We start from the raw sequence: 21,862 nt of genomic DNA, 5'->3' as shown, positions 1-21,862 counted from the left end.
TGGGCTGAGTTGCTTTCTAAATGGAATAGAGAGAAGTTTAGCTACACAAACCCATTTATCTGAGAAGCCTAAAGGTGACGCTGTTTCCCCCTTCCTCAGAGTTTAGTTCCTCCCCGGGGTTGGCAGGTGCTGGCTGAGATAAACCAGGAGGACTGCCTGGAGGAGGATAAGTTAGAGCAGAGAGAAGCTGTTCTCACCCCAGTTTCCTTTGTAAAGAACAGAGTGTGGAGAAAAGTGTTGGTTGACAGGTTTCTTTCCAGAGTGGCTAACAATGTCAGACCAGGTTCCTCTCATCTTCAGGTAAATGCCTATTTCAGATTCCCTGGACTGCTAATAAATAAAACATCAAACTGTTTTGGGTTTTTCCCCATCCCCAATCTTTCCTGATTTTTAGTGTAAAATCCCTGATACTTTAAAAAGGCAGTGTAAAACTTGTGGACCTTCTCAGTTTCTCCTTTCCTGGAAGGACCACTTCCTCTTCCAGGCTGGGTGCAGTTTGGATGCTTTGCTCCTCTCCCTAGGTAGTTTCATTCCCCTAAACAACTGCTGGTTATAACCAGGGTGACCTCCTTCCCCGGGGGCTGGTTGTCTGCCCGAGGACAATTCTGCTTAGACATGAGGAGGTATAACCTAACCTAAGTGAACAGAGAACACATCTCCTTTTTGGAGTAAAATAGATGCATCTTACTGTGGACCCCAAGAACCCCTTCCCTTCCCTCCAGTCCCCTCTGAGGGATTCTCTCCAGTAAGAGTAGGTAGGTTGGAGGCAGCAGTGATTCCCCAAACAGGCACTTTTCAGTTAAGAGGTTAGATGCCACTGAAACAATAAGGAGTTACTGTTGCTCTCACCTCTTGCTCACAGTATTCTAGGAGCTGTTGCTCCCTTTACCTGGGTGCAGTTCTCTCCCACTGCATTGCCTTTGTGCAGAACTGTGAGTCAGGGGAGGAGGCTAGCCAGGATGCAGGAGAGGTAGACAGATCTTGGTTGTGAGGAGCAAGGTGGGAGCGTGCAAGGGGCTCAGGTACCTAATTGCACCAGTAAGAATCATTGGGCTAACAATTGCACCAGTAAGAAGCATTGGGCTAACAACCTCATATGCATATCAACTTCTCTTTTTCTTTGGCTCTGTCTCTCTCCGGAGGGATGAGGTGGCTGAATGGGGAGAGCACCTGGGGATAAGAGGCTACAGCACAAAGGGACCCTGCCGCAGAGTCTACACTCCTTTCCCTTACCACTGCAGCTTCTACCCCAGTCAGGCGCCGTCTGCTGGTCTCCACAAACATTTCTTTCCCTCCAGAATACAGTGATTGTCTCAGTAAGTGAATGAAAAAGCAGGTCTATCTATCCCTGGAAAAGCAAATGGACAGAAAGATAGTGGGAAACATTGTGTGTGAGGCTCTGTAGATATTATTCTCTCCGGTCAGAGAACTTTTTTCTTTCCTTCGAAGGGTCTATTGTATAGCCATATTTGTTTATTTTTAAACTCTCCTCAACCTCCTCACACACACTCTTTGGGGGAATGCTTTCAGATTATTTTTGTCTTTTTAATTAGAGGAGCAAACTTCCCTGCCCATAGCCAACCTCCACCAAATAAAAACCAGGTGTGACATTTTTAACTTCCTCCCTGGTCCCGCCCTTCAAAAGAGGGAATTAATTCTTGCCTAGAGAACAATCAAGGCATATGAAGGGTGAAATAAACCTCTGTTGGTGGGGGATGGAGAGAGATGAGTGAGGTGGAGATGCAGAAGTGTTGAGAGCTGGGTAGGCAGGGTGATGACTTAAAAGAAACCTAATAAGAAAGAGATGATGTTGAATTTGTTGGGTCAATAAACTCCCTGAATATTCAGCTAATTAGACAAAGGACTCACAGGAAATAATCTTTGAGCCTAATAGATGAGGGTGAAGAAAAAGCACAAAATGAATGACAATATGATAAATTCCTAGCAGAAAACCAAGGCAGGTGTAAATGAGGCTTAATTCAAAATTTGAGACCATTGCAAAATACATATGCAGATGAACAAATATGTCAGCCTGTTTGATTGTATTAGTATTTCTGGAATCAAATGACATTTTTTCCTATAATAGAGAAAGCATGTATATGCTTGAATGTGTAGAAGAAACATCATTTGGTGTATTTTAGGGGATAAAATTGAGTCTACCCTCTGTGTTTTGAAAACTGCTGGGCTGACTATCCAGGTTCATTCTTCTTCATTTTCTCATCATGCCATGCTTCATTTGCACTATTATGAGGTGTCACTTACAAGGATTGCAGGGTGCTGAAAGCGCTCATGGCTACCCTGAGCATCCTTGTGCAAGCTGACCCAGTTGCTGAGATTATGAGGATTTTTTTAATGCATATGAGAAGCAGGTTTTGAGATCACTGCAGAATTCCATTTTATTTTGCATGTACTTAAAAATATGAATGATGAAAATACCACCATAGAAAAATTATATTATTCCTAGTTAAATAAACGGAGAACTATGTGACTGTAAATGATAAAAAGCACTCTGCTTGTAATTAAGAGTACTACTTAACCCAGCAATAGTTCAGAACAGACCTGTGTGTTTAGTTAGTATTGCTTCAGTGGTGTGCCGTATTTGCTGAGCATAGAATGATGTCAGTGCAATGCTCAGGTCCCCCTCTCTGCTCCTGGCTTTCCTAAGTACCTCTGCATACTTTCAAAAATGAGCTTAGATCCTCTCAGTAATTTCAGGAGATAAAGGAAGGAGAAAACCATCAAAGACTGAGCACACCAGTGCCGGCCATTCTCATCCCACAAATATGAGCTCCGGAAATTATACTGCCGTGATTAGCTTATACTATTAAAGGGCAAAAGGGCTTTCCCAGAAGGGAATGTTAACAGATTTTAAAAGTGTGGTTTGTAATTGAAGTAGCCCAATGCTGTTATATAAGGATAATAATTATATCTTGAATTTATAATGTTTCTCTTTCTCAGACACTTTGGGAAACATTAAACTTCTAGGAGGAGTGGTAGGTTTTGGAGGGAGTTTGAATATCATTTTTCTTGTAGGAGTAGGGAGGCATGCCATAGATGCACCCAAAATTGGAGACAAGTCGCTTATAGAGTCAAAAAGGAATTAGGATCAAGACTTTGTAACCCAAAGCCATGAGCTCAGAGGTTTTGAAGTTGAACTGAGAGGGTCCTCCATGTGGGTTAATGGTTTATCTCTTTCAAAGACCAGGGACTAGCCTTTTGCTTCCAACACGTATAAACAATAATGCATACTGCAAGAGAGGCTGAAGGCACCTCACTGGTTTCCCACAGATTGCTTCTTTGATTCATCTGAAATGGCTTTTGTTTTTCTTTCATTTTTCTGTTTTGTTTGGCAACCAAGCAAATTAGTAAAACCTTTTGTAATAGTCTTTATGGCATTGAAGAAAAATTTAGAATTTTTGGTAACAATATATGTAACAAAGGAAATTTTTAGCTATAAGTATCACACCCTTCTTTCTTACTTTGGCTTCTTAGACAAAAATGTACATCGTTGCAATGCTATACTACTCATGATGACCAGTTAATATTTCTGGGAAAATCTTTGACTCAATCATGATCCAAGTAACACAAGACTAGGACAATTCTTGATTGCCCACAATGTTAATGTATTTATTTCTTAGATTGTCAATTCATGCAGTAGGTAAATATATAATAAGAGATTGCTATGTTCATGTTTCATGTTTGTATACCAGGTACCTTAGAAATAGAAGTGAAAAAGGAAAAGCCTAGATAATAAAAGCATGACCATTGAAAAAGTTTGCAGTTTGGTTCTAAAAATCCAAGTTATTATTGGACAGAGTTAATCTTTGTACAAGCAAAAATACCCTTATTTTTAAAAACAGATAACCTCAATACATAAATGCAAAAATCATAATGTCTCTTATATGTGGCTATCATCTAAGACTCAACATGAGTGATCTAATGAAAACGTGAAAATAGTGAATTTTATCTACATCACTTTATGTTGTCCTTTAATCTTAATGCTCTAAAAAGCGTTCCTTGAACAATTGCTTTCCACCAAGTTGCTGCAGATATTTGCTTTAACAAAACATATAAAGTATTTTATTTTTCAAATAGAGATAATGCTTGTTTCACTAATGTATTTCAGATGGGGATTCACTGATTTAACTTCACACAAATGTGTGAATAATTTTGGCAGCTTGATCTTGTGAATATAATTTTCAGAATCAAAGCTATGTAAAATTTAGCCACTGTCACTCAGTAGCATTTTGTAAATTTGCTAAGCTACTTATCCTCACTAGATTGTTTTTTCAATCTATAAAATGAAAATATAATAAGTTACATTTCAGTGAAGAGTAAATGAGACCATTAATTTGATAAGTGTTCAGACAATAATAGGTCCCCTTTAAGAGTTCTTTTTTTTTTTTTTTTTTTTAATTAAGCATTTAGGTTGCTTCCTAATCTTAGCTATTCTGAGGAATGCTACAAAGAACACGGGACTACTAATACCTCTTTAAAGTTCTGATTTCAATTTTGTTAGGTAAATACTGACAAGTGGGATTACTGAATCATTTAGTAGTTCTGTCTTGAATGTTCCAAGGAACTTTTTATACTCTTTTCCATATTCACTGCACCATTTTGCATTCTAACAGTTTCATGTGTTCTAATTTCTCCACATTACTGTCTTTTTAATAATAGTCATCCTAATAGGTGTGAGGTGATATTGTAATATCATTGTAATTGATTGAATGGATAAAGAAAATGCAGTATTTACAAACAAATAGTCTAATTTATGGAATCATTGTTTGCCAGGGACCATAGAAAAGAAGAAATGGGAAGTGCTAATCAAGGAACATAAAATTTCAATTATACAAAATGAATAAGATCTCAAGATCTGATTTACAACATTGTGCCTGTGGTTAACATTACTGTGTTGTACACTAAAAATGTGTTTGGAGGATAGACATCTTAAAAGTTTGTTGGATAATAAAATAAAATTTTTAAAAATAAGAAAAGAGTTCAGAAAGAAGATACACATAGTGGGACAAACATCCTTGAAATTCCAAGATCTGAGTTCTAGTTCCAATTGATCCAGTTATTAGCTGTGTGACTTCTGAAATTCAGCTATAGCTTTGAACATCAGTTTTCTTCTAGCTTCAAGTATGATAAGCACATTCCTCTCATTTGTCCATGTGAAGTAATAGCTCCTAATAATTCAAGTGGACTGGACTCATAGAGTCAGGGCAAGTTAGTAGCAGAATGGGAGGTAGAATCCATATCTTGTAACACATTTTCCTCCTCATTTAGAATATTCTTGCAGGAAGCTTGTGCTATAATAATGGCGAGGGGATGTTCAAATTCATCCACACTTGGACCTGAGCACTGTATAACCGACAGTTCTTTTTAGATGATTACCTGAAGTTAGAACCCTGGTCTCTGAGAAAAGAATAGGTCAAATAAATTGGTTCATCTAGAGAAAATTATATTTGCTTTGTTGTTCATCACCCTAGTCAGCTGTTAGTGTCTCATTTAGACTCCATCATGTCCCTCTTTTTAATGAATGACACTGTTGGTGTTTTAAGATGGTAACAATCCCAATAATGATGTTGAACATGCCTTTTTAGATTGCTTAGCCTTTCATAAGCTTTTTCTTTTTGAACTGGACAAAAAATCACTTCCACCTTTGAATTCTAAGATGCCTTTAGTAGTAAGAATCTATGGAGATATTTTTGCAAAGACTGTATTCAGGTTCCTTAAGCAATCCAGATGTCCTCATCATTCCTTAGAGGTGGCTTACTCAGAAGCATAGGAACCATGTGGGGATCAGGCTCATGGTACTTGACTAATACTTGCCTCTCAACTGTAATCCTAAGGAATGTTCTTCCAGAAGCGTCTTCTTCCTTCACTTGGTCTTTCTTCCCAGTCTATTTTTGGTTTACATGCGGTATAGAATATCTCTTCACATAGAACTTGGTAACAGCTTTTTGAAATACCTATTCTCTCACAAAATGTAGTTGTTTTTGTAGTGTTGATCACATAACAATGAATTCTCTGAAGCTTTTTACTGAACTTAGTAAAATATAGGTATTTTTTAAGTACGTATTTCCATAGCGCCGCTCAGGTAAAATGTCTCATTTAATCATCATCGTCATAACCTTGGCAGGACTTATGGTCACCATTTTGCTGATAAGGAAACAGATATAGAGAGGTGATGCTTTTGCCAGGGTCACTCAATTTGTAAGTAACCACAGTACTTTTGCTTTTCCCCTACAATATGATAAGAAGAGTTTGAAAAAGAATACTGCATTTACATTTAGAAGACCTGACCTGTATTCCAGTATTGCCATTTTCTGATTCAATTCTTATTTTTTTCTTCATTAGAAATAAAATTAACTGCCCCTCAAATGTGGCTGACTCATATAGTTATTAATATTTCAAGTTAAAATGGATGTAAAATTTATATCTCCATTGCATTTTAGTGGAAGGAATTTTATTTAATATTACATTTTGATACTTAGCAGCAAAATAAGTGGTAAGATGGGGATGAATCGATAAATGAGGGTCATTTACAAAATCAATTTGCAGCATTATACTCAGGTAGTGACAAATAATGTTATTAATCAAATAAGAACACTACAATAAAACATGTCATAACTAAAAGATGATGATTCCAGGAAAATCTTCCTTTTAATCACCAAGTATACACCAGATAAGAAGAACCTGCTGTGTACATGTGTGAACTTAATATATGTGGGACTTGTTAATTGAATCTGAGGTAGTATGGAAAAATTGCTCCAATGTACTTTTCAAAATATATGGTATGTGGTGATTAAGTTTTACATGAAGCTTCCGTGAATCTTGTAGTCATTTCTATTGTGAAATTCCAAGTGTTAGACCCTTGTTGGCTATGGACTATCCATTTTAAAGGTATTATATAATATGACCTACATTTTTTTTTCAAAAGCAAGTTTATGGATTTATATTCATATATATAATTTGGTATTTTCATATAACTAAATTGATGGCATAAATTATTATCGTATGGTTCTGAAAATTATCCACTAGGAAAAAAAAAAACTTAAGTAAATGGTTTCAATGTGTGCTAAAATACAAGGCGGTGACATTTACTGACTTGGACATCACTTCTGCAGAGTTGTTTTGATTATCTAGGTTGTCATTGGACTAACATTGGTACACGTAATTATTTATGTGGTTCAACCTGTCTTGGCTATTAGTTACCATCTGGTCATCATGGCATATTTTTCTAGATAATGACAGAATTCAGAGCTGCTAAAGAGAGGTGATATTTTTGGTGCTTCATGAAATTGAGATTATTTTGGTTTCTGAAATCTCTAATTTTACATTAAAACCAAGTTGTCTAAAGTGTACATAATTACAAAGTACTAATTATGAAGCACATCACTATGAGGGAGTGTGATGCTGTCCTAAGAAGTATATTCAGGGCAGATATGGGACTCAGTGTCCTGGTGGTCTGATATTGTTCAACCAGCACTTCTATTTGAGCCTCAGCAGGCTGTTTTAAAGAAGTATAATTTAAGAAGTATAGCTTTCCTGACGAACTTCCCCCTCAAGATTTTGCCTTTGTCAATCTGATAAATTTTCTATTTCATGTCTATGCCATTTTATATGTAGTTATCCTTTTCATTTATCAAATATATTGCAATATGGTATAGAGAAATAATACTGGACATGATGAGCTTAAATACCTCTGGGAATATTTTCCTATAAAAACTGAACTGTCTTCCTGAGGCATTAGGAATTAGGTATTAGCTTAAATACCTCCTGAATATTTTCCTATAAAAACTGAACTTTTTTCTTTTGCAGGGCATTATTTAATAGTAGCCTGCTTATTTTATATTTCTTATTGGTTTCAGAAAATCTTTCCATTTCAAACTGTTTAAACTTAAATACTCATTAAAAATTGACCATTTTCTAAATTACATCTTTGTAAAATGACAAAACTTTCCTCAACACTCTAAGTTATAGAAGTCCACTTAACGTTTTAAAAATTACAATGTGCTGTATCAGTCATTTTTCATGTTTACTGTCAAAGTATTAACATATGCTGGTATAAGATGAATATTAAATTAATCTCTGTCAGCAAAGTGGTTAATTGGCCATGCTGTTAAGTATGCAAATGATGTATTTGCTTTTCTCCCTCTTTCTTTTCTTTGGGACTTGTCTTAATTGAGATAATAGAGTTTTTGATTCTACTATAGACAACCCATACCACAATCAAAGGTAGAATACTGCTATTGAGATTCTCATAGCTATCTTTATTCCAAAGATTTGTGCTTTAGTATTATACAGGGGTATTTATAGTCTGGATGCCTTTGTAATGACTAAATATATAGCAGTCTGTTTGTACTTGCCAGCAATAAAATTTTGCCTTAGTTATCTTATTTTTAAACACGAAATTCTGCTTCTGCTTTTCAATAAATAATGAAATAATTCATTATCACCACACAGGAAATTAATTAAACCCTTGACATATAGTAAGGAATTGACTTAAATATCATAGGGGTGGTTTACTATCCTAATGCTTCCCAGTAAAAAGGCTGTGCTGAGAAAGAAGGAGGCTATGTATTATGGAAGTAAATGGCCAATTAAACCATTTATTTACTAAACAACCACTTAGTGCTTATTCTGTATCAGTTACTGTTCTATGTTCTTAACAACATAGCAACTCATTTAGTCCACTCAACTCTGCGATGTGGGGAGTATTATCTTTTTCCCCTCCCCAGCCACCCACCATTCTGAACCCAAGACGAGAGACAAGAGTGGCATTAGGAGAGCAAGTTTTATTTAGAAAACTGATATTTCTGGGGAGATGGTGGGCTGATAATCTAGAGAAGCCATGTCCATTCTCAGGGTTCAGGGGGTTTTATACAGATAAAGAAACTGAATTTTGGCTGATCAGCATGATTCTTGGTGTTCCCACAGTTGTCTCTAGAAGTTGCGCTCACACAGGCAAAGAGGATGGTCTGGGTCATGTCTCCATGATTCATCTGCCCACAGAATGCTCAGTGGGGAATGCTGAAGGTTTGCCTGTGGCCTTTTAGGGGAGTTAATAGGTTAATGATCTGAGGGACACAACAGTCTTCTAAAGATTACAGTTACAGCTAACTGAGGCAGAGGCTTTTTCCCTGGTTTGTATTTTCTTTTGGCACTTTTAGCATTAATTTCCCTTTCTACACATAGGGATATTAAGGCACCCTGAGGTTAAGAAATTGATGTGGTTACAAAACTAAAATGTGTGGGGCCTGGATTTAAAGCCTAGCAGGCTCACTAGGAAGTCTGTGCCCTTAAGTTTTACATGATGCTGCCAACAAATATAATTTATCTTGACTGAGAATTTTGTTTTCTCCTCCAGCTTTTATTACCAGCATCCACAAGGGACCAACTAAGGAGGGGGGGTGGCTATCTGGATTTACTTTGTTTAATTTCCAGCAGGTCATTTCACTGAAGGTTTAGCATCTCATCCTATCTTCTAATTTATTTTTAAGTATCATGCTTCTTAACTACGCAAGGCATCGGGAGGCCTTCCAGTGTCTCCCTTCCTCATCACTTTATTTGTTTTGACTGACTTATTAATCTTGGTATCCACCACCACATCAAGAGTAAAGGAGTGATTGATTTAAGATGCTTATTAATGTTTATTAACTTCTTTCATTCTTGTCTGCTAATACATTCCCCACCAAATTGATAGATCTGCTGTGATAATAGACTAATTTGCAAGTGCAGCCATGATTTACAATTAAAAGGGAACAGTTGCTATGTGTCTGATGATGTGATTATATTCTCATGAGATGAAAGGAATCGCTCTGTAAATGGTTAAATGAAATTGTATAGTTCTGAAGACAGGATATAGAGACGGGACTGACAATTAATAAACTACTTTGAATATTTATCCTAATTTTAATTATGGTTTATTAATTAGGAATCCTTGAAGAATTGTGCTTGTTATATATTCATGGCATATATGACACATAAGGGATTGGAGTGTATCTTCTACTCACTTCAACTTAGACTCTAAGTTGGAGCCACATGCAGAAAGGAATGGTAAATGCTTTGAGGTTTGAGTATCTTAGGTATATTTTTCTTTAAAATTATTTTGTTTCTCCAATGCAACACCAGAAATTTCATCTCATTTTATCTACTGGCATTGTATTCATTCCACTTATATTAATACCACAGGATTTCTTGGAACTCCCTAGTAAGGCAAAGGGTTACTCTTTTGATTTCTCTTTTAGCTCTAATTATGAGTGATCTTGAGCAAGTTTTTAAAACTCTCTGAGACTCAGTTTTGCAAGTGTAGAATGGGACCTGTAATAACTATTCTGGAGGGTTAGTGTGAAGACTAACATTCATGTTACCATCTGGCACAGGACCTGATAAGTGGACCCTTCAAGTGACAGATTAACCTCTCTCCAACAGCAAGTCTGTTATGCTCTGGACTACATTAAGGAAAATACCAGAAAGGACTCAAGTTAGTTATAAAACTACTATTCTTAGAGTCTTTTAAAACAGATTGTCTTCTTATCATGCTGGATATTGAATTGGTAGACACTTTAAGACAATGCTTTGAAATTAAGATCCTTTGCTGGCACTTGATTCATCCAAAAGAGAAAATTTTGGAGAAAACCAGTCTTAATGCCCTCTGTCCATGTGGAAGTTAAACCAGGAAAGCTGCATCAAAGTTGAACTACAAAAGCTACTGGTGCATCTCCAAGTCAGACTTTCTTCTATTTTGTTTTCTTTAAAAACATTTTAGCATTTAGATTAGGCCACCATAAAATAGGGTGGGGGAAAAGAGAACATTGATTATGAAGAGAGATTTAAGGAAAATTATTCCAACATTTTTTTGTCTAGTTAGTGTCTGGAAAATGTCAGCAAATACAAAGCCATCTTTACCTCACTGCGCACTACAGCCAAAAAGAGTTTTCAGTAAGAGAAATAGTGTTTCCTGACCCAGAATCATCTTGTTACTTCTTTTACTATGGCCACTTTGATGTTTATGCCATAGCCAAGTGCTAAGAGAATCACATTGAAACAGAACATATGCATTTTAGAATACTAAATCAAATAGAAATTTGCAGTAACTGTCATTCAATCACCTGTTTTTCAAAGATGGCTAAACTATTTCTAAAAATAAATGAGCATTGAAAAGGAAATGTTCATGATTTACTTCTTTTATTCTTTTTAAGCTTTGGGGGGCAGAGTAATAAGCAAATTCCATACCCATTTGAAGTAAATATGTATTAGTCATGTGATATGGATGCCTGCATTTGGGATAGAAATAGAATTGGGATCGAGTCACTTTATAGAGTGATCCATCATTTCAAGGCCCCAAAGTGTGAAGAACTACTTTGAGGTGATATCAACAATCAGGAGTCCTTAGGATCAAAGTAATTCAGTCACAGCAAGATGTGTTTTAAGACATATAGGTGATAAGATTAAAGTTATTGTCTTTATTGTTTCTCCCTCAAGGTTTTCTTATTGTGGTGTGCGAGTGCCAGCTCAAGTTTGATCTATGAAACCATGTAGCTTAAATTTTCTCCTAAATGAAGGTTATTTTCCAGATAACAGATAATGGTGAAAAGTATTCTAAGAGAAAGCATTTCCTTGGCCCCTCCAGGACAAGTGACATGCTTTGAGATCCTACCGCAGGCTTCCATGCATTCTGTAGTGTTTTGGAGAATGGAGATTATTCAGATGGAGTGCTTGCATTTGGGAGGCAGGCTCCCCAAACAACATGTCTTGCTAGTCTGCACTGGGGTAGCATAGGTGTTTAGAAATTGGAGAAACATTTCTAGCAATGGAGTCAAAAAATTCTTCATAGAAGGTGAGCCTTCAGAGAAACTTTGAAAGATGGGTACATGGCAAGTAGGAATTAAATCATCTTAATAATAGTAAATAGCATGATCAGAAAATACCACCTTAATTCCACTTGTAGCTTTTCCCCCAAACATCTAATGATTGCAAATTCAATTTCTCTTCATCATTCCATACAATTGGATCTAGTCATGAAAGGAATGACTCTGTGTGTGTGTGTGTGTGTGTGTGTATACACAGATTAGGCTTAGAAGTGCACCCATCAAAAAATATGAGTATCTTCTTTCTGACCTTGAGACAAAACATCATAGAAAAGACTTAACTCTTAGCTTAGGTGTAAAACAAGTCTGTGTGATCTAGATGCTCATTGTTTGCTGCCAGAGAGGAGCACATTCTTGAGTGATGGACAGGAACACATACAATAAAAACAAACAAATAAACAAACAAAAAACCCCAAAGCACTGCTGTGTCCCATCCTTCCCTTGCCTTTAGGATGTCCTGAGACCCTCCCTGTTAAAAGCCCTGCAGCTACGGGAGTAAATGAGAGGCAATAAGACAAGCTCGGAGCTAAACTTATGTTTTTACAGAATTTCTTTTATTCAGCTTTCCCATTCACAAAATGTAGATATTTAGATTATTACGAAGATGTGGGTGTTGACACACTCTCTGCTGGCAAATCATTGCCCTGGCAGTGCCAAGAAGGCAGAAACCTATCCATAAATAAGTGCCTGCTGCTTGGGATGGGGTTTTGTCTTAATGTTTTACCAAAGGAAACCATCACATTTTATCTGCCTCAGGCTTTAAAACTTAACTAGTCTGCCTTCGCTTCTTTCAGACCCCTCACGGAGGCCTTCTAAGTGTCCTAGAGCAGCTGGAAGGCAAGGGGAGAGCCATCTTTTTTTTCATTTCTACCACTTCCTTACATACCGGAGGCCCATGTGTGCTATCAAATGAATTGGAACAGATCTTCCTTCTTTAGAAATTTCTATAGGAAACTGACCAGTGCTCTGTTGGTCATTGAAAGATATTTGATTCCATTTTCATATTTATTGTGCTGTTAATGTTACAAAATGACTCTTATGCTTTATCTCACACAGTATGCACAAGAAACCTGTAACTGGACTTTGTAGATTTTGCTCCTTTTTGCAAGTGAGGAGTCAGTGTGGCTTGGGTACTTTAAGAGTTATGACTTAGATCTTTATAAATGGCAGAGCTAGGACTTAAACACAATGCTGGCTCCAAAGTCCAGTGCTGCTTCTGCCTCCTACATGGGTGATGACAGTCTATTTTTGTAACGATCTTAAAAACTCAAAGAGATGACTGGATCTAATGATTCTGCAGGAATTCTGGAAAGGAACCACAGAGAAGGGCCCAGTCCTTATAGACCTGCTATGTTTGTAGAAAATGATAAAATGAATGGAAGCCCTTTAAGATAATAATAAAAATAAAAAATACTAGTAGAGTTTGTTTGGTGAGATGGTCAGGATTAGAGATTGGCTCTTAATACATCATGTTAGTGTGATGGTTTAATAATTTTATGTTATTGCTTATTAGAGTTTGTCTTTTGGAAATTAGATAAGGATTCCAGCTAAAAGTACAGGCTCACTGTCTTTTGATTTTTGTTGAAACAACTCAAAAAAAGTTTGCTTACAATCCAGGAAAACACTCAAGCTTAATGTATCTTTATTTTATTGTAAAACAATTACTTAGGTGGAATCATTAAAGAACACTGGAGATAACTGTCAAAAGCTTAATTACATCATTTGATTCTTCACAAGTTGAAAAAAAAGAGTCTCACTTTGGGAATGTACTAATAATAGAATAAAATTGATACCCACTGGCAAGATGTTTATCACTGCCCCTGAAGCAGAGTTCTCTCCAACTTGGGAAAACTGTTTCTGGTGTTGTCAATGAGTTTTGAAAGTATGCTAAAATGCATCATCTCCCTACATTTTCAAATCAGCACTGTAATTTCCCCAGATTAAATTCCTGCTGACAAGGAATATGGTTTTTGTTGTATCTATGCACCTAATATAATACCCAATAATAAATACTCAAAGACATTAAAATGTTTATAGGCCTATTCCTAGAAAACCTCCTTATGTAGAAGCATTGTCATGTTCTTTCTGTTACCTGCAACTGACTGTAAAACTAGCTACAGTCAACAGGGTATGAGTTTTGAGCTATATAAATAGCTAGAAACAACTAAATGTTTCTCCTTTTGCCTATGGTTCCACCGCTAAAGATTTATTCTTTAGTGTCTTCATAGCTTTTATTAAAATTTGTTATACACTGAAAGGGCATGGAATTTAGAGTCATCATCCCCCAATTGATGACTGAATAACCTCTCTAAAATGGGATAAAAATGTCAATCCCTATCCTTTTTGAGCCATGTTATATGAAGCATAAATGACATAATGTTTGTAAATTACTATATAAATTATATTAAGGAAAAATAAAAACATTTTAATAATACATATAACCCAATTCTTAAGAAATAACAATACTTTAAGCTGATATATAACTTTAAGCTGGTAATTCTTAAATTTAAGCTATCAGAATCACTTAAGGAGTTTATTTGAAACTGAAGATACTTGGGCTGTTCTCTTAAAATTTTTATTTAGTAAATTTGGGGTAGTATTCGTGAATTTGTAGTTCAAAATATATGCCTTAGGAGATTCTGATGTGGGGCCTCCCTGGTGGCACAGGCAGTTGAGTGTTGCACTATGAAGCTCTCTGCAGCCTCTGCAGCATGGGTTCGATTGCGGCAGGCCAGCGAGGGTCCCACATGGCAAAACAGACCTCTCCTGTCTCTCCTGCTGCTCCCCTCAGCACTGTATTGTTCAGTCTGTTTGTTCTGTTCCCTGCTCTGTCTCTGGTGAATCCTCCTGTACATCTGGCCTGTACCCCGGTTCTTGTATAAATAAATTTAAAAAAATATTTAAAAAAAAATGAGATTCTGATGTGATTCTTGGGCATCTCTCTCAGAATTAATACCTTACACCATCATCAAGTAATATCTTCTACTGCTGGATTTTACCTAGCTCTTTGTAAGCCTCCAACATACATTGTCTAATGAGCAATCAGAAGCTAGTTGTTTTATATCCAGAAAATGAAGGAAAATCATTTGAATACAGGGAGGAAGATGTGAGAAGATGTTTGAAACCTGAAATCACATTGGTGATCAACTGTTCTTGATAGGATATTAACAAGGGCACTACCTCATTGTTAAGCCTATTCCCTTTCCTTTAGGAAGGACTTATACATAAAAGTATTCCTATTGGCTGTAGACTGCAGATTCCCTTCAAATTGTTTTGATAAAATGGGTGGTCTTACATATGTCAGCTCTTTATGTATACTGGAAAGTTATACTTTTGAGAGTGAACTACACATGTATATAAGTGATACATGCACACAGCCAATTTAAAAATTGGGCTCTGCAATCTCATTCTGTCTGTTGATTTGGGCTGTATCCCCCAAATCCTTAAAAAGTATTAGCACTTTTCCTTTGACCAAGAAAGCTTTGATGCAGGTGTTATTTCACTATACATTTCATCCTGCTCTGTTTATAATAATTTATATTTTGTAATGTCTATTCTGAGTTTCATGTCCTGTGATATTGTGGATTTTTAATGTTAAATATTTTATGAACTTCTTTCTTGGACTTCCTAAACCATCTGTCCTTAAAAATGGCACTACTATTAGATCATAATTCTTCATTCTTTTTGACTTTATATGAATGGTAATTCATATTTATGAGAATTTGATAATTAGGTGTTGGGAGTAGGAAAAGGGACTTTAGAGATTAATTAGTTCCCATCTCTAATTTTACAAATGAAGACTCTGAGACTTAAGAAGGTTAAATACTAAACTCTGGACTTCTTTCCCAGTCTGCACTGCATTTCTCTCTGCTTTATTCATGAATTACCCGAACACAGAATAATCTAACCATATCCAAGCCATTTTTTGTGAAGCATTTTAAATCAAGTAATCCCATGACAGTAAACAAGCTCTGAGAAACTGAACAAGTATTCCATTTATACGTTTGAGAATATCTTTTATTTTTTTGGCTATGTTATTCATTAAGATTTACTTGAATTAAGTGAGAACAACCATGTGAGCCCTTAAACTGACAGTTTAAAATGTTCCCTTGCTTTATTTATATTACTATAGAATTTTTTTTTGAACAGAGAGAAAATAGCATTGCGGTTGGAAGAGGTGGGGGAATGTATTGGGGGTATAGAAAAGGTTTTTCAGATTTTGTCATTGCATGTATCCTTGGGAGTATGAGGTTAAGCATGAAGACATATGTCATTGTTGTTGATGAAAGAGGGAAAAGGAGAATATTCCCGTGTCTAATTTTTTTTCTGTCAAACTCTTAAGACATTTAGAAATAACTGACATTTTATTGTATTTTATTTTATTTTTAAAGGTTTCTTTATTTATTCATACAAGATCTGGGGTACAGGCCAGAGGTGTGGGGGGAGGGGTGAGAGGATTCACCAGAGACAGAGTAGGGAACAGAACAGGCAGAGGGGAGTAGCGGGCAAGTCAGGAGGGGTCTGCTGCGCCATGTTGGTTGTTCCCTGGCTGGCCTGGGCATTGAACTCCTGCTGCAGTGGCTGTGGAAGCTTCGTAGGTTGCATCTTAACCCCTTGCACCGCTAGGGAGGCCCCAATAACTGACATTTTAAATAGTGTCATTACTAATTATCATTATTACCATGTAAGATTTGGAAAACACAGAGAAGTTTAGAAAAAATTAGCACAACTATAATCATTCAGAGATAAACACTATTAAAACTTTAGTGTATTCATTTTATTAGTTTGTCTTTATATATCTAAACAGTTTAAAAATAGAATTTTATTGCACATATTATGTGCACCCATTTTTTAAAATTAAAAACATATGGTGACTATCTTACTGTTAATTCCCTTCTAAATTATAACTTTTCAATATGATACTCCTTTTGGACCACACTTTCTTCACTGATCCTTTACCATAAGACAATTACATTATTTCCATTAAAAAAATTGAACACTGCTCTTATAAATGATACTTAACTATTTGTAGTGTGCATAAATATGGAAATTCTCTGTTATAAGGTTTAGTTATTATTAGGTCATTGGTACTTTTTGCCAAATTGAATGCCACCCACACACTCCAATATTCTCTGTCCATGCTGCTTACTTCTTGGCACACTGACCATCTCAGGTCATAATTAATTCTTTCAGATTTTGTCATTTTTTGGCAAAAAATGTATTTCATTGTTTTAATTGTTTTAGATTCTTTTGAGTTCTCTGTGTTTGAAGTTTATAACATGTGGATTTGTCAATTATACTTTACCAGATTGCCTACTCGATATTCTTTCCTATGTGTCTAGTGTGGTGTTCCATTAATTCACATTGATTTGTAAGAATTCTTTATAAATGTTAACCCTTGATTGTATTTATGGTATATGTGGCTTATATGCCATATGTGGCTTATCTTTTTTTTTCAGTTACTTACTATTTACTTAATAGAAATTACTTACTATACATTAATAATATTCTACTTAATAGAATATTATTAATGTATAGGGATTCAATATTTTCATTTAGTAGTCAAATATATTGGCATTTTTCTGTTTTGCTCACTTTTTAGTCTTCATTTCATACTCTACTCCTTGGAGATGACTCTACATTTTTTATATTTCTACAGGCAGGAGATAGTCAACCAGTATCTACGCAGATAATTGTGCTAGAAATGACAGGGATAGAAATAACTGTGATAGAAGAGACAAGGTATGTCAGAAGGTTGACCAAACAAGCAGTTCTGGGTCAGGAGTGAAGTGCAGGAAGCTATTAACAAAGGTCTTGGAGTTAGAAGTGGGATGGGGCTCACAGAATTAGTAACAAATGATGGAGGTTTTTCCAGTCTTAACAATATTGCAGGCTAGAGAAAGAGAATGAGGGGACTAAATATTATTAACTCCTTCCTCTCCTCTATACCAGCCACAATGCTATTTACACGTGCTTGAGATGTCCTCCCCTTCAAGATACTTACCATATGTGAATACTGTTTACTGTTTTACTTTAACAAATGGGTACCCTGAGAGGAGAATCAGAATGCATATGTACTAAATCTGGCCTATAAAATTAAGAAACATGATGGAAAATTTTTTTGTCCTTTTTATTATAGATTTAAAAAAATTAAGGTCCAACTTAAATACAATAAAATGTACCAACTTTAAGTGTATAACTCAATAGAGGAGTTCTTATCAATCTGTCATTGTGGGAAGTGGTTCTCAGTGGAGAAATTACCAACCCCACCAGACCCAAAACTGCTGTTCTGACTTTTGTCATCATAGATAATTTTGCTTGTTCTGAACATCATATTAGTAGGATGATAAAGGTTGTCTTTTCTGTTGGATATCTTTGTCTCAGTATAATATTTATGAAATTTACCCATGTTGTTACATGTATCAGTGACTGGTCCTCCATTGTATGGGTATGCTACAATTTATTATTTCTTACATGATGGGTATTTTGGGTTGTTTCCAGATTGAGGCTACTATGACTAGCATTCTTAAGTGAGTTTTGGGCATAAACATTCATTCTGTTGGGAATGTACTGGAATTGCAAAGGCTGAGATATAAGAAATGCATTTGTTAGCTTTCTTAGATGCTGCCTTTCAGTTTTTCAAGGTAATTATGGGACTTTTTTATAGTCTTACTAATATTATATGCATTCTGGTTTTCCTTATCCTAATTTACGTTTAGTATTGTTAACCTTTTTAAAATTTGGCCATACTGCTTGGTACATTTAAAATTTTGTTGTGGGCCTCCCTGGTGGCGCAGTGGGTTGAGCACAGTGCTGTGAAGATGTCCGCAGCCTCTGCAGCATGAGTACGATTCCTGGCCAGCCAGGGAAATACCCACATGGCGCAGCAGACCTCTCCTGTCTCTCCTGCTGCTCCCCTCAGCAGTGTATTTAGCCCTTCTGCCTATTCTGCTCCCCATTCTGCTCTGGTGAATCCTCTCACCCTCCTGCACCTCTGGCCTGCACACCAGTTCTTGTATAAATAAAAATAAATTTTTATAAAAAAATTAAAAAAATAAAATTTTGTTGTGAGTGTTCTGGATGATACCAAGAAAATAAAAATCAATATAGATACATACAAGTTAAAGTTATTTAGCAAAGAAACCTAAGAATTATAGAATATATTTTTAAAAGACAATATCAGTTCTATGTAGTTAAAGATGTTAGCAAACCAAAATGTTAACAGATGCAGGAACCACAATGAGTAAGTAATACTGAGTAGTATTTGAAGACAAATTTCCATGTGAAAAATTTAATTATAGTAAAGTCTCAGGTCCGCATCATAGCCACCTGGCCTCCTTTGGTATTCTCTCTTGCTCTTCCATTATATGCCTTAGCATTAATTGCTGCTAGGCTGCAATTTGGTTTAATAGCAACGTGTTATTTTAAGAAGTTAAAATTCCTATTAAAAAAGTGACTTCTAATTTTATATGTTCTGTCTCTTGCTGTATTTAGATACAGCAAGTACAATGTAATGGTTTCAATAAACATCTGAGGAAGAAAATTATTTTTAAAATTGAAGAAAAATTTATTATTTATGGCAACTGCTGCTGAAATTATTTTATAGAGTTGAAATTGCTTGTTAATAATTGCTGGCATATATTTAACCCATCTTTCAGCACAATATGCACAAAACATTAATTAATGTGTTAAATATTAATACTGGACTGTGAACATAAATAAAATACTTTAAAAATATGAAAAGTCAGCCAGTTCACAAAATGAAAAATAAAAATCATACTCAAAATCACTTTATGCTAATATAACTAACATATATCCTCCAGGTTTTTGTTTATATTCCTTTGAACTTTAATCATTTTTATTTATTGGACTCTATAGATTAGAAAGTTATAGCAATGGAAAAGTAATATAATGCAATCTTACTGTTAAAAAATGTTCACAAATTTTATCAGGTTAAATTTAAAATATAAGCTAACAAACATAAAATATTAGTGTAGCAATTGTGTGCATTTTCCAGTGTCAATTGCAATGTCATTTATCTCTGAGTCAAAATAGAATCTCTAAATATTAAAAAAAAATAGAGTCAGGCTTCTTTGGATTCAAAATTCCAGATAATTATTTGAATAATGCTGTTAATGTAGGGAGACCAAATAAATACAGTGCTATTAAGATATCTCATTATAATGAACTTGGAGTCACACATCTGGAATTTGAATCCCAGCTCTGTTTGGTGATGTGACATTGAACAAGTTTCCTCACCTGTAAATTGATATTCATATTAATTCACCTATCTATGATATTTGAATGGATATGTAAAATGCTTGTTAGCAAATTTTTTAAAAAGTATTTATTTATTTATTTATTTATGCATACAAGAACTGGGGTACAGGCCAGAGATGCGGGGGGGTGGGGGGCGAGATGATTCACCAGAGACAGAGTGGGGATAGAGAACAGGCAGATTGACTGAAATACACTGCTGAAGGGAGCAGTGGTTGAGTCAGGAAAGGTCTGCTGTGCCATGTGGGTCACCTCCCTGGCTGGCTGGGGAATCAAACTCAAGCTGCAGTGGCTGCATACAGCTTTATAGGTCGCATCTTAACCCCTTGCACCACCAGGGAGGCCCATTGTTAGCAAATTTTAGTCCCACTCCATTTCAGTTAGTTTAGGAAAACTGATTTCTACTCCTCTTTCCATGGGGAAACTGGTGGGTGGCACTGTAAACTTCATTTACTCACATCAGCCCTTCCAGTGATCACTAATCTTTAGGAGCTTTCCTCGAAAACTTGCAGATTCAATAGATTTATATAACCTCCCCCGTTGTGGTCTTTTCAGCAGAGGGTACAGTCTTCATTCTTATTTTGTGGTGATTTGTTCTTCCCTTGGCATCCATTTCTCTGAACTGTGCTGTTTTCTTTCTGTTCTGATTGTCCCATCATTTCTGTCTCCCAATTTCTTCCTTTCTCTTCCACCAAAATGCAGAAATTCTATTTTAGGCCCTCTCCTATCAGTTTACCTTCTCCATTTTGATAATTTTGTCAACAATTCTCATTTGCGTCCCTATTCCAAGTTGTTCTTTGGATTTTTAAAAACATTCTGGAATTTTTGCACCAGAATTTCTGAGCAGCACACCAATGTCCAAAAATGAAAAAGAGCACACCTTGCCACAATCAGAAACTTTCCTGCAGGGTCAGATTGAGGTTTGGGAGGCCATAAAGCTGATAAAATTCAAAGAGTGCCAGTTAAAGAGCAAAATGCCAGATGTTAAACAGCCCCTCTAGTGCCACATGGTGTGAAGGAAAGTGCAACAAAGGAAAACTTGGAGAAGAAAAAGATAGACGCTTACACAATCGAGATAAAAAATCACTTTTACAAATTTCACAAAAAATATTTGGCTATGTGAACACACACTACTAGGTTCATGCCCCCCGCCAACGCTACCCCTCCTAGGGCAGTGAAAGAAGTCCTTAAGTCTGTTCAGTTAAGTGACCCTGAATCTTCCGATTTATCAACTTCAAGTAAATGAACTTCAGACTTATTAGCTCTTATTTGGCCCCCCGATTTTTTGGTCACTAATGTTCAAACTTTTTAATTATTTTTTCCCTCTTTAACTATGCACCTAATCTGTTGCCTAATTGCTGATTTTGTTTTCTTCGTATTCCATTCCTACTGACACCATCTGGGTAGGTCCTAATACTTCTCGGAAGGCTTTTTCTATCACATTTTCTCCAGTCCTTCTAGTCTTTGGTGTCTCCTGCTGCTGCTCCTCCTCCCCATTCTTCAGATCAAGCATATTTTATTTTATTAAATCAAATTTTATTGATTAACCATTCATTTAAAAAACTACTCAAGCCTACACTCTTCAAAGTTCAGTATTGCTAAAATATAGCCTTGTTCACACTTCTGCCAAGGTCTATTCAAATAGTTCAAATCTCCAAATCTTATAGTGAAAGCCTTCACTTCCTTGGCTCTACCCTTTTATCTTTCCA

At 35.9% G+C, this 21,862-nt stretch overlaps 1 protein-coding gene across 35 annotated transcripts in view; it reads left to right on the top strand.

Moving 5' to 3' along the window:
• The window catches only part of NRXN1 (neurexin 1), a gene marked incomplete at its 5' end in the record, with an annotated part of 1,024,512 nt that overhangs the window by 630,217 nt on the left and 372,433 nt on the right, over window positions 1-21,862 (top strand). The gene's annotated exons all lie outside the window — the stretch shown is intronic.

This window comes from Talpa europaea, assembly GCF_964194135.1.
Source record: "Talpa europaea genome assembly, chromosome: 6".
NCBI classification, from domain to species: Eukaryota; Metazoa; Chordata; class Mammalia; order Eulipotyphla; family Talpidae; genus Talpa; species Talpa europaea.
The sequence above is the reverse complement of the archived record's forward strand: the minus strand, read 5'-3'. Positions and strand labels throughout refer to the sequence as shown.